The sequence below is a fragment of the Octopus sinensis genome, linkage group LG1, assembly GCF_006345805.1.
Source record: "Octopus sinensis linkage group LG1, ASM634580v1, whole genome shotgun sequence".
Taxonomy (NCBI): Eukaryota; Metazoa; Mollusca; class Cephalopoda; order Octopoda; family Octopodidae; genus Octopus; species Octopus sinensis.
In genome coordinates this window covers 58,743,229-58,755,150 of record NC_042997.1, presented here as the reverse complement: position 1 = coordinate 58,755,150, position 11,922 = coordinate 58,743,229, and the positions used below count along the sequence as shown (strand labels likewise).

Below are 11,922 nucleotides of genomic sequence, written 5' to 3'. Positions count from 1 at the left end.
TTTGAAGAGACCTGACACTTTATAATTCCTTTTACCTCACGATATTTGAATATTATCTGCTCAGTAACCTCTGTTGAAGTGACATTTTCGAACCTGAACTATGAACACACTCCAGTTTAACTACGAGAAATTGATAAATAGTGATTAGTAATCTTTTGTTTGGAAATATTCCTTTAGATAAAACTGATCAAATTTCCGAATGCTACATGTGTACTTCGTGTTATTTACTTAGAAATACAGTTATTCATATATCCAATATTAATACTGTTTATCAATTGCATTGTGTGGGATACAGTAACGAACAAAAGAAGATGTTTGCGTTTATGTAAGGCTTCTATCTTGTGTTCATTTTATATGACAAACATATATCAAAATTTACGTATTTCTAACTCAAGGTTGCATTGATTACTTTTATGTTTTTGCAGTAATAGATATGTATGTATGTATGTATGTATGTATGTATGTATGTATGTATGTATGTATGTATGTATGTATGTATGTGTGTATATATGTAAATATGTATGTATGTATATATATGTATGTAGATATGTGTGTGTATATATATATATACACATACATACATACATACATACATACATACATACATACATACATACATACATATATATATATATATATATTTGTTGATTGCATTAAACAAGAAACCAATAGACACCCATTGTTGTATAGAGTGTGACCTTATCAGGTATAACCATGCTTTTCAGAATATATTGCATACCTGAATCACACAAATATGCTGTCATTAGGTCATTCTATATCTTGCGTTTTTCAGGTTATCAGTAAAACTATTATTAATAATAAAAAAAATCCGGTATTCTAGGAATTCGCACAGCATGATACTTAGTACTGTTGGTTTTTCATGATTTGTTGGGTTTTGCACGTATTAATATTTGGAGTTGAGACTGCGATTCATTTCTTGTTTATTCTTTCGTGACTCGAAAAAGGCTTTATTGTTACATTACCGAACTTCTTCTTTTAGAAATATAAGGTCGTTATATTTAGTGAAAACGAGACCGATATTTATATCTTTTTTGTTGGGGACCCTGACCTGTAAAACAATAAGTTTGCCAAAATAGCCAATAGCTATATTTTGTTTTGTTACAGGTGCAATGTTAAAGGTGTAGTGCATATGGTGAGTAAGAGACTGACCTAAAAGCCTATATATATATAATTTTAGAGTGTGGTTAGCTACAAATATCTTTTGCTCATGTTTCGCGTCGTAAACTACTCATTTATTTCGAAAACTTCACTCTTTTTCACTGTTCGTGCCACATGAAAAACGTTTATTAAATTTATTTTGTTTCAGCCATTTGACTGCGGCCATGCTTGAGCACAGCTTTGAAGAACTTTTAGTCGAACAAATCGACCTCAGAACTTATTCTATCGGATTCTTTTGCCAAACCGCTAAGTTACGGGGGCGTAAACACACCAATACACATTGACAAGCAGTGATGGAGGACAGACACAGATACAAAGACACACATAGCTATATGCATATATACAACGGGCTTCTTTCAGTTTCCGTTCACCAAATCCACTCACAAATCTTTGGTCGAGACGAGGCTTCAGTAGAAGAAACTTGCCCAAGGTACCATGCAGTGAGATTGATTCCGGAACCATGAGATTGGAAGGCATTCATAAAATTTGATTGAACTTCTAATTTAAACCTGCCACTGAATCGTGTAACGGGTCTCTACGTTTGTTTATGTAGATAAGTTGTTGCTGTTGCTTTGCTCCGAATCGGCGATTATAATCATTCTAACGTATTTAGCAAGTCTGATCAAATGCATTCTTATCGTGACCATCCGTCTTATTTCTTTCTTTAAAAAAATTGTGTACTCCAAACTATAATGTCCAATATATCTTTATTTGTGTGTGTAAAATGATACAGTAAGATAGTTGATTACTATTTCTAATACGTCGAACAACCACGTTGGAGCTTCTTAGTAGGATGCATCAAAGTAAACAGTGCAGGTATAACAACTCTTTTATTTATACTTAGAAAGAGCAAACAAGTAAATGAATCATCTAAAGTATTATTCTGTTTGCCACGACATGTGTTCAGGTGATACGCTTTTAACGACCTCAGCTATGGAATGGGACTGAAGACCGAAACATTTAACATAACGAAAAATGATTTTAAGAACTTTAAATTTAGACATAAAAAAAGAACATTTATAAAAAAAAATTAGTTCTACGGTTGCTGCAAGTGGAAATTATTTTGCAACTTTATAGTGGAAACATTTGATTTGGCTTTAGAGAAGTACTCTCTTTGTATTCCCTTCGGTCAGTTCCGATGACATTGTTCCCCTCTCGCCTTCCCCATCTATCTGTCTGTCTGTCTGTCTCTCTCTCTCTCTATTCTAATTTATAATTATCCATACTTTTAGAGTTAATTCCCGTGATAAGTGGCTATAAAATTAACTGTGATATGCAGTGAAGTACAAATGCTAGTTTATGCCAGTAATTTAGTTTAACAAGGATGGACAGCAGGCACTTTGTTGTATGATTGGTAAAGCAGTCGCTCGGAATGGGATAAATGAGATATATACCTCGTCACAGAGGCTTGTTCTTTTTACTCTTAGTTTTTGTTAAAGTCTTATATAACGTTCATACATACATGTATACACGCACATATGTACATACACGATGGCTGTCGATCATTATTGAAAAATTATCTTATCCTAGATATTGATTTCAAATTTTGGCTCCAGGCCAGCAATTTCAGAGAAGGGAGCAAGTCGATTACATCGACCCCAGTACTTAACTAGTACATATTTTATCGACCCCTAAAGGATTAAAGGCAAAGTGGACCTCGTCGGAATTTGAACTCAGAATGTGAAGACGAACGACGAAATGCTGCTAAGTATTTCGCCCGGCATACGAACGATTCTGCCAGCTCGCCGCTTCATTTTATCCTAGATATTAAAAAAACTGACTGTCAGTAATGCCCAAACTGAAATTTAAAGTCAATAACAGCTTGTACGATACTGCTAAGACTCTCGTCTACAGAGCCGAGTAGTCTAGAAACGAGCAAGAACAAGATCTCCAGTTTTGCAATGAGGTGGGTGTTGTTTCAGAATTTCTTTCTCTCAGGGAGAAATCGAAACAAAGACTACGGGGTCTCTCACTCTCAACTATTGGACAACGTTGATTCTACTGAGTTCATTTGTTTTTTGACAGGTTTGCTTCGCGTCCTACTGGATGTCTAACGAAAACCACCCGCCTTACCAATCAAGCTCAATAGGGTTGTCGGTTCAGTCACCATACATACATACATACATACATACATACATACTACATACATACATACATACATACATACATACATACATATGAACAGAAACGGGAAATATCAGCCAAATACCTGAACAAGAAATATCAACCAAACACCTGATGTGCAAAAGGGACGGAAACGCAAGAGAAACACCAAAATTATGATAACCGATGCAGGCTTTGTGTAGTTAACAACGAAGATATCACCCACATCATGAGCAGTTGTCCAAAAGTGACATTGCGGTATTATTTACCGATGAGATATGACGTAGCCAAGGCCTGTATGATGAAATCCGCCCGAACGATAACCCTGAAGCCAGAGAATTAAGGAGCCTTGTATGGCTGAGGTTGTAGTCACTCATAATAAGAAAGGGTACTGGTGGAATGTCCCAGTGAAAGCCTCAATAAAACATAAAAATATATACCTGACGTATTGATTTGGGATATAGAAGAGAAACTGTGTATAGTAGTACAAATCAGCTGCCCAGCAGATGTTAATATAAAGCCAAAGATCAGTGAAAAAGAAAATTCATACGTTGAACTATTGAGAAATCTACAGTTACTCTACCCAGATTGCAAGTTCAGGTTTATACCAGTAATTATTGGGGTACTGACTAGACATGCATAAGACCGCATACATAAAACAAAACATAAGAATCTGCTTATGCACTGACTCCAAATACAACACATTCACATACATACAAAAATACCCTGTTGATGTTGAAATTCCAGTGAAGTAGCCTTGGATCTAGGTTTGAAACCGGCTCTTTCTCTGTTGATAAGAAATTTTGAAATAAAACTGAATAATGGCATATATACATACATATAAACTTACATATATACATATATACATACATACATACATACATACTACATACATACATACATACATACATATTTGAGTAATTGAATGAATTATCTTATTAAGGATAATTCGAAAGATAACCGATACCTGGGTAGCAAATTCACATCAGAAAGAACACGGTTGAAGCTACGTCGCTAGGGCATAGACTACGTGTCTTCGTGCGGAAATTTGTATGTTTATTTTAAAATTATAAGTATATGAAAGAATGGAGTTGCACGACTAGTTAACAAATATCCTTTATTCTCGACATATGTTTCGAAGGCTGCATATTCCTAATTCCGAAGGAATAAGGAGTACATTATGCAGATTTCTCTTCAGGAAAATCAAGGAAACTTATGTCGACATCAAAATGCACAAAAAAACTTTTAGCTGACCGCTCTCAAGGAGCCCATGGCGATTATCGCCATGGGCTCCTTGAAAGAAATCTCCTGAAGAGAAATCTGCATAATGTACTCCTTATTCCTTCGGAATTAGGAATATGCAGCCTTCGAAACATATGTCGAGAATAAAGGATATTTGTTAACTAGTCGTGCAACTCCATTCTTTCATATACTTATAATTTTAAAATATACATACATACATATATACATACATGCTTGCATACATGCACACGTGCACAAAATTCATGTTGCAACGTTTTTGGAAATGTAAGGTCTTTTTAAAAATGCGATTTTAACCTCTCTGTTAAAATACAGACAGTGATTATACTCTAGGTTATATCCCAAAGCGGGTAGAAAAAAGTGGGTTGTCTGATTAGCTTATAGACTTATTAGTCCTTCACCAGAAAAAGAGTAGCCATCTTCTGACCACACAGTCTGTAAGCTTATTTTAAAGTAATAATTATACCAAAGCACATGGTTCAGCACGATATTACAGTGCATATTGTGACAGTAGCCAGCCACATATGCAGCACAACTTGTGCTACCCTGCAATTTTTGTTGCTATTTCTCTGATTGAATATCTCTCAGCCTTGTATTTTACATTATAACTTTGACGGAGAAATAATCAACAAAGTATTTGACTATCTGTGGACACAAAACCGCAACCTCGAGGCTAGCGCTTCGACGACGAATGTATGTGATGAGTATGATGTTAATAAGCAGATACTTTCAAACATACGCAAGGCTAAGCATAAAATTGCTGCTTTTTCCTAGAAAATCAACGCAAACTCAATATCATCACTTTTATGTGCAAGGAAGCATATGTGAGTGGCAAAATGAATAAATCTTGTGAACGCAATAATGAAATGTCTTATCCATTTACGTTCCCCCGGCAACAACGTTGGCAATGCAGAAATTGAAAGTGCTACAGCCAAGTTAGCAAAAGTAACAAGAATTTTGAATCTTGTGGTTTAGAAATTACCAGAGAATTGGTAATAAAATTATTCAGCTATTTCAGGAAAAGTTTAAATGACTTAACCAAGTGAAAAAGGCTCTTAACTTATTTTCCAAGAGGGATGAAACTGGATTGCGTTGGTAGTAACTAAAAGTGCAATATCTAAATCTTTGAGAATGAGTCTACACACCTTAAGGAATTTTTTTCTGTTTTCAGTTGAAAAAAAAGCAAACGGTATGCACCTTTCAAAGTTAGTTGTAGTGGAAATGATCAAAAGTAATCCTAGATCGGGTATATAATTTTCTTCAAGGAATCCCATCACTACTGTTGCAAACGTGGATGAAACTTCCGTGCCCATCACCGTCCTATTATTTCAAGGAAATATTAATCATCAAAGAAGTTTTCCAGCACCAATCGTCATTTAAAAAAAATCTTTCCTGAAATCGGGTGGGTGTTAGTCTATCCAATGTTCTACTGCTTTCAGTGGTAATTCATGGGGGATATTTGTGTAAATTCTGGTCACGCCGAAACTAACTAGAATCCTGTCTATATTTACTCTTTATGGGACGTAGTTTAGAAAGTTCATGTAATCTCTGATGAAATTAGGAACCAATTTTCATAGTGGTTTCAAGCTTATGTCCAGTTAAAAGAAATCTGACAAAGATTCTTGGATGACTGCTTCATATTTTGAAATAAAAGTAAGGAAAAACTTACAAGATTACGGAAATTAATAAAATAGTAATAATAAATCGATCCAATTCACTCTGGGAATGAATAAAAGGAACTTCCATATTTAGACATTTTGACAATTAAGAAAAACTGGACGTTACAACTAATCTCTATTGCAATGACACGTATGTGTACCTGTACTTTGACTTCTAGATCTTGCCACCTATCTCATGTGAAACAAAATCTCAATTAGTATGACAAAACGTAAATGATCAAGAGTTATGAGTTCGAGCAGACGAGAGAAACGACTGGTAAACCTAAAATGATTATTTCAAAAACGAAAATACACCCAAAAGTCTTTGTAAATCATGTCATATTCAAAACAAAGGAGATCTCAATCTCGAAGTTACGGAGAAATCCTCACAATAAGGGTGAAGACAAAACCAAAAACATAAATATTCCGCTTGTAGTCACATAATTTTGAAGCCATAACGTCTTTCATTCAGTCAAATGATACCTTCCAGTTGTACACCAATTCATCAAGTCTCAGAAAAGTAATTAAAGAAACGCAAATTATCAACAACAAAAGACAACCATAGATCTTAAAAGACTTCAGGAAGTTGAAATTCAAAATAGAAGAAGAGATAATACCCGTGACAAAATGTAGAAACTTCCGTTGTTAGACGTGTGACTTAAATGGACAGGGTAAAAACCGCAAAATTCAAGAATGGAAAGGGAGTGAAGGTTAACGCAAATATGAATTGAAAAACAAAATATTTCATTTACTGCATCACATACCCACAATGCAGTGAAAACTACATCGGCCAAACCGGACAAAAATTAAGATATAAAGTTAGGGTACTTCAGCAACGATCACATTCATTTCTTCTACGAAAGACAAAAAAAAAAAAATTCATAAGAATTTTACTACCAAAACTAAACCAGAAATAGTCGATTCAGCTACTTAAAACAATTGCCATTATACAGATTCCTTTATAACACGTGTTTGAGAAGCTGAAAGTAGCGAAAAGTGTTTAAAACAACACGAAAACTTTCTTACAAAATTTTTGTCGTTTTTTAAAGTTTTTTTTTGTATCTTTCATCTTTTACTTGCTTCTGTTACTGGACTGCGGCTATTCTGAGGCACGGCCTTGAAGGTTTTAATCAAGCAAATGAATTCCAGTACTTTGTTAAACCATGCTACTTATTCTATCGGTTTCTTTTGCCGAACTGCTAAGTTACGGAAATGTAAATAAGCCAACACCAGTTGTCAAGCGGTGGTCGGGGACAAGTAAAACAAAAACAAAGACACACACACAGACACAGACACACACACATACAAACACCCCCACCACACACACACACATATGTATTTCTTCAAGTCGGTGCCTCAACATGGCCGCAGTCGAATGACTGAAGCAAGTATATATATATATACACATACACACATTTGCGCACGTATGTATTTGTATCTATTGTATATCTTGTGTGTACAGTTAGATGTACGACTGCTGCTCTTGAGTTTAGGGCTCCAAGTAGATTATCATCATCTAGTCTGCTTTTTGTATATTGGTTTTGTTACCACTATATTCAGCAGTGTTATTGATTATGATATACAGAACAAATGTTGGAGAAGTTATGTTAAACACAAGTTTATATAATTTATTTCCTAAGTGTGATTCACCTTTGTGGTCATTTGGAACCTCTACATTACAGATTCCAGGGGCAATTGAATGTTTAAAATTACAAAAAATAATGCAAACATCATATACCTATATAAGAGTTGAAAAAATATTTCTTATAAAATCATTTAATGTTTCATGTAAATGTTAAAGCTGTAAATTGTTATTTGTAGTAGATGATAGTCGAACCTTCTGTGGTGGAGATAGAGACAGATTTGACAGCTTGTCAATATAAATTGACAGAAATATGATGTTCCTCCGGCCTTTGCTTCCTACTCATAGAAATCTGGTGTGACTTGGATAAGTAATGAATCAAGTTAGGTAAGTTATCAAAATGCCCAGCAGTTTGACATCTACGGCAGTTGGGACGAATTTTTGGCTTGAAGAATAAATCAATTTCCAATTGTTTACGTGCTAAAGTTAATTCCTGACAATGAATTCTCTTAAGGCTCTAATATGTTGATAATATAGCTGAACAAGCTGCTAGGAATGTCCAAGAACGTAGATTCTGTTATCAATAGGATAGATACTAAAAATAAGGAGACACTATTACTGTCATTACTTTCATTATCATCTTCTTTCAATTTTGTTTCCATTTCTTGCCGAATGTCTTCCTGACACCTAGGGCAGAGAAATGCACTGTACACATTGGTAGTCCATTAAAATAAACACACTAAATTGTCCATATACAAAGTTATGCGATAGAGAAAGAGGAGAAGAAAGACAGAGAGAAAAAATAAAACATAATAATAAAAAGGTAAACAAAGAAAAGGAAGGGGGAAAAGGGAAAGAAAATTCACGGCGACAATACTCTTCTCAATATGTGTAACGTACCAGTTAAGACAATCTTTTGCACTTCCTGACTGATTTGTATGCCAGGGATCATTCTTAACTAATTTTCAGTTCCCTTTTTGATCATTCCAAGTACTCCTACAATCACTGGTATTGTAACCGTCTTGAGTTGCCACATTTTTTCGATTTCGATTAGCAAATCTATATATTTTCTGAGCTTATCGAATTCCTTTGCGGAGATATTATGGTCACAGGTTATGCTCGTCTCAGTCATTAAAAAGACCTTATTGTTTTGGTCTTTCACAACAATGTCGAGTTTATTTGCTTTTATTATTATTATATTATTATATTATTATTATTATTATTATTATTATTATTATTATTATTATTATTATTATTATTATTGAGTGAGAGAGCAGTGCATGCCATCAAAGTGATACTGGGGTAAAATATACGAAGCCCAGTATACCCATCATGACTACCCGTCTGATAAGGGTACACCAGGCACATGCATCACAACCATATGTGCGTGACATGGTGATCTTATATCAAGATAGTCAGCGCATGACCTTGCAGGTGGGGCCCAGTTAGAATTTTCTTCAGGTCGAGTAGCCCATCCCACTCATATTATCATTATTATTATTATTATTTTATTATTATTATTATATTATTATTATTATTATTATTATTATTATTATTATTATTATTATTATTTTTCATATACACACAACATATTAGACTGTTGGAAAAGAAACAAATCCCGACATCAGTCTACAACAAGTAACTTTAGATGCCAAGAACCCTCCTAAGTATCCTAGCTGTCCCTAATAACACTATTTCCTGGGGCTGTACTAAACAGAGTTTTATGCCTATTTCCTCTATCCATCTGTTCAGATCTTTAGGAATAGTTCCCAATGCATCTATAACTACTGGGATACATTTTACCCGCACTTTCCATAGTCTCTGTAATTCGATGGCTAGGTCCTGATCCTTTGCTATTTTTTCTATACCTCTAATTGATTTTTTCATCATTTGGCATTGTAAAGTCAATTATCTGACACTTTCTAGTCTCTTTAACTAATGTTACTAAATCAGGCTTTCTAGCTTCTATTACACTGTCAGTCTGAATGTTAAAGTCCCACAACATCTTGTATTTCTTATTTTCTAGTACTTTACTAGGTTCATATTCATACCCTTTATTAGTATGCTCAAATCCTAGCTTTCTACATAACTCCCCGTGGATTACTCTCACTAGGTTATCCTGTTCTTCCTTGTATTCTTTCTGTGCCGGAATGCTACATTCACTTACTATATGAGTAACGCTTTCCTCTTTTGATTTGCGTAACCTACACTGGGAATCTACTTGGTTTTTGTCTATCTTGGCCTTTATTCAATCAATCCTTAATGCTTGATCTTGTGCAGCTAATAACAAACTTTCTGCTTCCCTTATTAGCTTTCCTTTCTGCAACCTAGCCATGACTCATAACCACTATTTTTGTATTGTGTTTTGATTGTGCAGCGTAGGTTGTGTTCTGTTGGGTGCCGGCCTTCCATGGTACCTTTTGTTGGGTATTTACGGTATGAGTTTATTCCTGTATGTTTTTGGAGGAGTATTGCATAGTAGTGTGTGTAAATCAAAAAATCAACTATTTAATAGTATTTATGGTTATCATCTTCATCATCATACAAAAGTTACTATACTATATTTTAATAGGCAGAGATATTATCCTGAGGTTTGGTGGCACGAAACCTCAAATTCCAAGAATCTTTTACAAGATTTATACTGCACACAGGATGGTACGTTTCTTCGACAGATCGACAATACGTGTTTCAACTCTAGTATTCGTCAGCCGCTTAGATAAAAAATTTGACGTTGTACCGATGGCACCAATTACTTCGGGAAACGCTTTCCCTCTTGTGTTTCACAATCTCTTCGTCTCTCTGGCTAAGTCCTGATATTTCAACTTTCTTAGTTTCCTTGATGCCTACTCTACTGTCATATAGTTTTTAAAGTCAATTATTTTTCATTGATTGTTCTGTTTGCACTCCATGATCATATTTGATTCCTTTGCTTCAGTAGTAGGATCAGTCTCTATCATTCACCTCGAAGGCCTCTGGTTCGGGTTCATAGCACTTTTCTATCATTTCAAATGTATCGACTTAGCTAATATCCTAATGCACTCTTTTACCGACACAATCATGTCCGAGTTCATACTCCTCTTGTGTTAGCTTACTGGATTCGCTTAGAAGATTGTAAATACTTTCGTTCCTTTTTCCAGACATTCTGCTTTGCTGTCTGCCCGAGTTTTTTCAATCCCTGTCGTTCTAATGGCTTGTTCTTTAGCGACTATAATTAGCTATTCAGATATTTGTTTCAAGTTTCCAGATTTCGATTACAACTATTGTTCTTCACTTCCCACATCCACGGTCTATGGTATGAATTGGCCATATACCTTCACTTTTCAGTAATTTGTCTTGTCATTAGTCTTTCTATTTCTATTCTCCGTCTCTGTGACTACTATATTTCTATCCGCATATAATAGGTTTCATTCCAAATCGGAGTATTGATAGTGCCTTCTACATTTAACAAACTTTTTTTCAGTTCTTAGTAAATAGATCCTATCGATGCTACTTTTGGAGTGGAGTAAGTTATGCACTGTAAACAGCTCCCAGTTTTCTTGTCAATCCTGTAACTCTGTCTTTGTTCACTTTAAAAAACGGAGCAGAGTATTGCACCGTTAGTATGGCCCACGTATAGATTACATTGATTATATTACTGCTCAAACATCTTCCTAACTTTTCTCTTATGCACTTTGGAGATATTCTCTCTACTTCTCTTTATATTACCTCATCATCCTGCAGCACCCGAAATACTTCTACTTCTAAATCTCATTCAGATATCTAATGATACCAACTTGTGCAATTCTTATCTCATCAGATTCGCTAACTCGATCTCTCTTCATAATTAACATTGCACACTTAATCATAATCATCCCAAACTGAATATCAATATTCTTGTTGAATATTATTACTATTTGAATAAAAAAATTCAAAGCTTTTTCATGTGCAGCATACAATTTAAGGCCATCTTTAGATAGTAGACGATTTATTTTTCTCTTCGATTGTCGTAAGCTGGTATGCATGCCTTGGTTTTTTTTAATATGCTTGTCAAATGGATCAACGCAATCATGAAATGTATAAGAGAAATCAAAACTTCCTTGAATATTCTTCTTCGGTGGTGAGCTGGCAGAAACGTTAGCACGCCGGCGAAATGCATAGCCG

The 11,922-nt window shown here is 34.9% G+C and overlaps 1 long non-coding RNA gene across 1 annotated transcript in view; it reads left to right on the top strand.

The window, feature by feature from the left end:
- Window positions 1-368: 368 nt before the first annotated feature.
- Window positions 369-11,922, top strand: part of LOC118766249 — a 24,401-nt gene continuing 12,847 nt past the window's right edge. The window contains exons 1-2 of the long non-coding RNA XR_005002165.1: window positions 369-379; window positions 4,904-4,906. This is a non-coding gene — a long non-coding RNA (uncharacterized LOC118766249). The remainder of the gene's footprint in view (window positions 380-4,903; window positions 4,907-11,922) is intronic.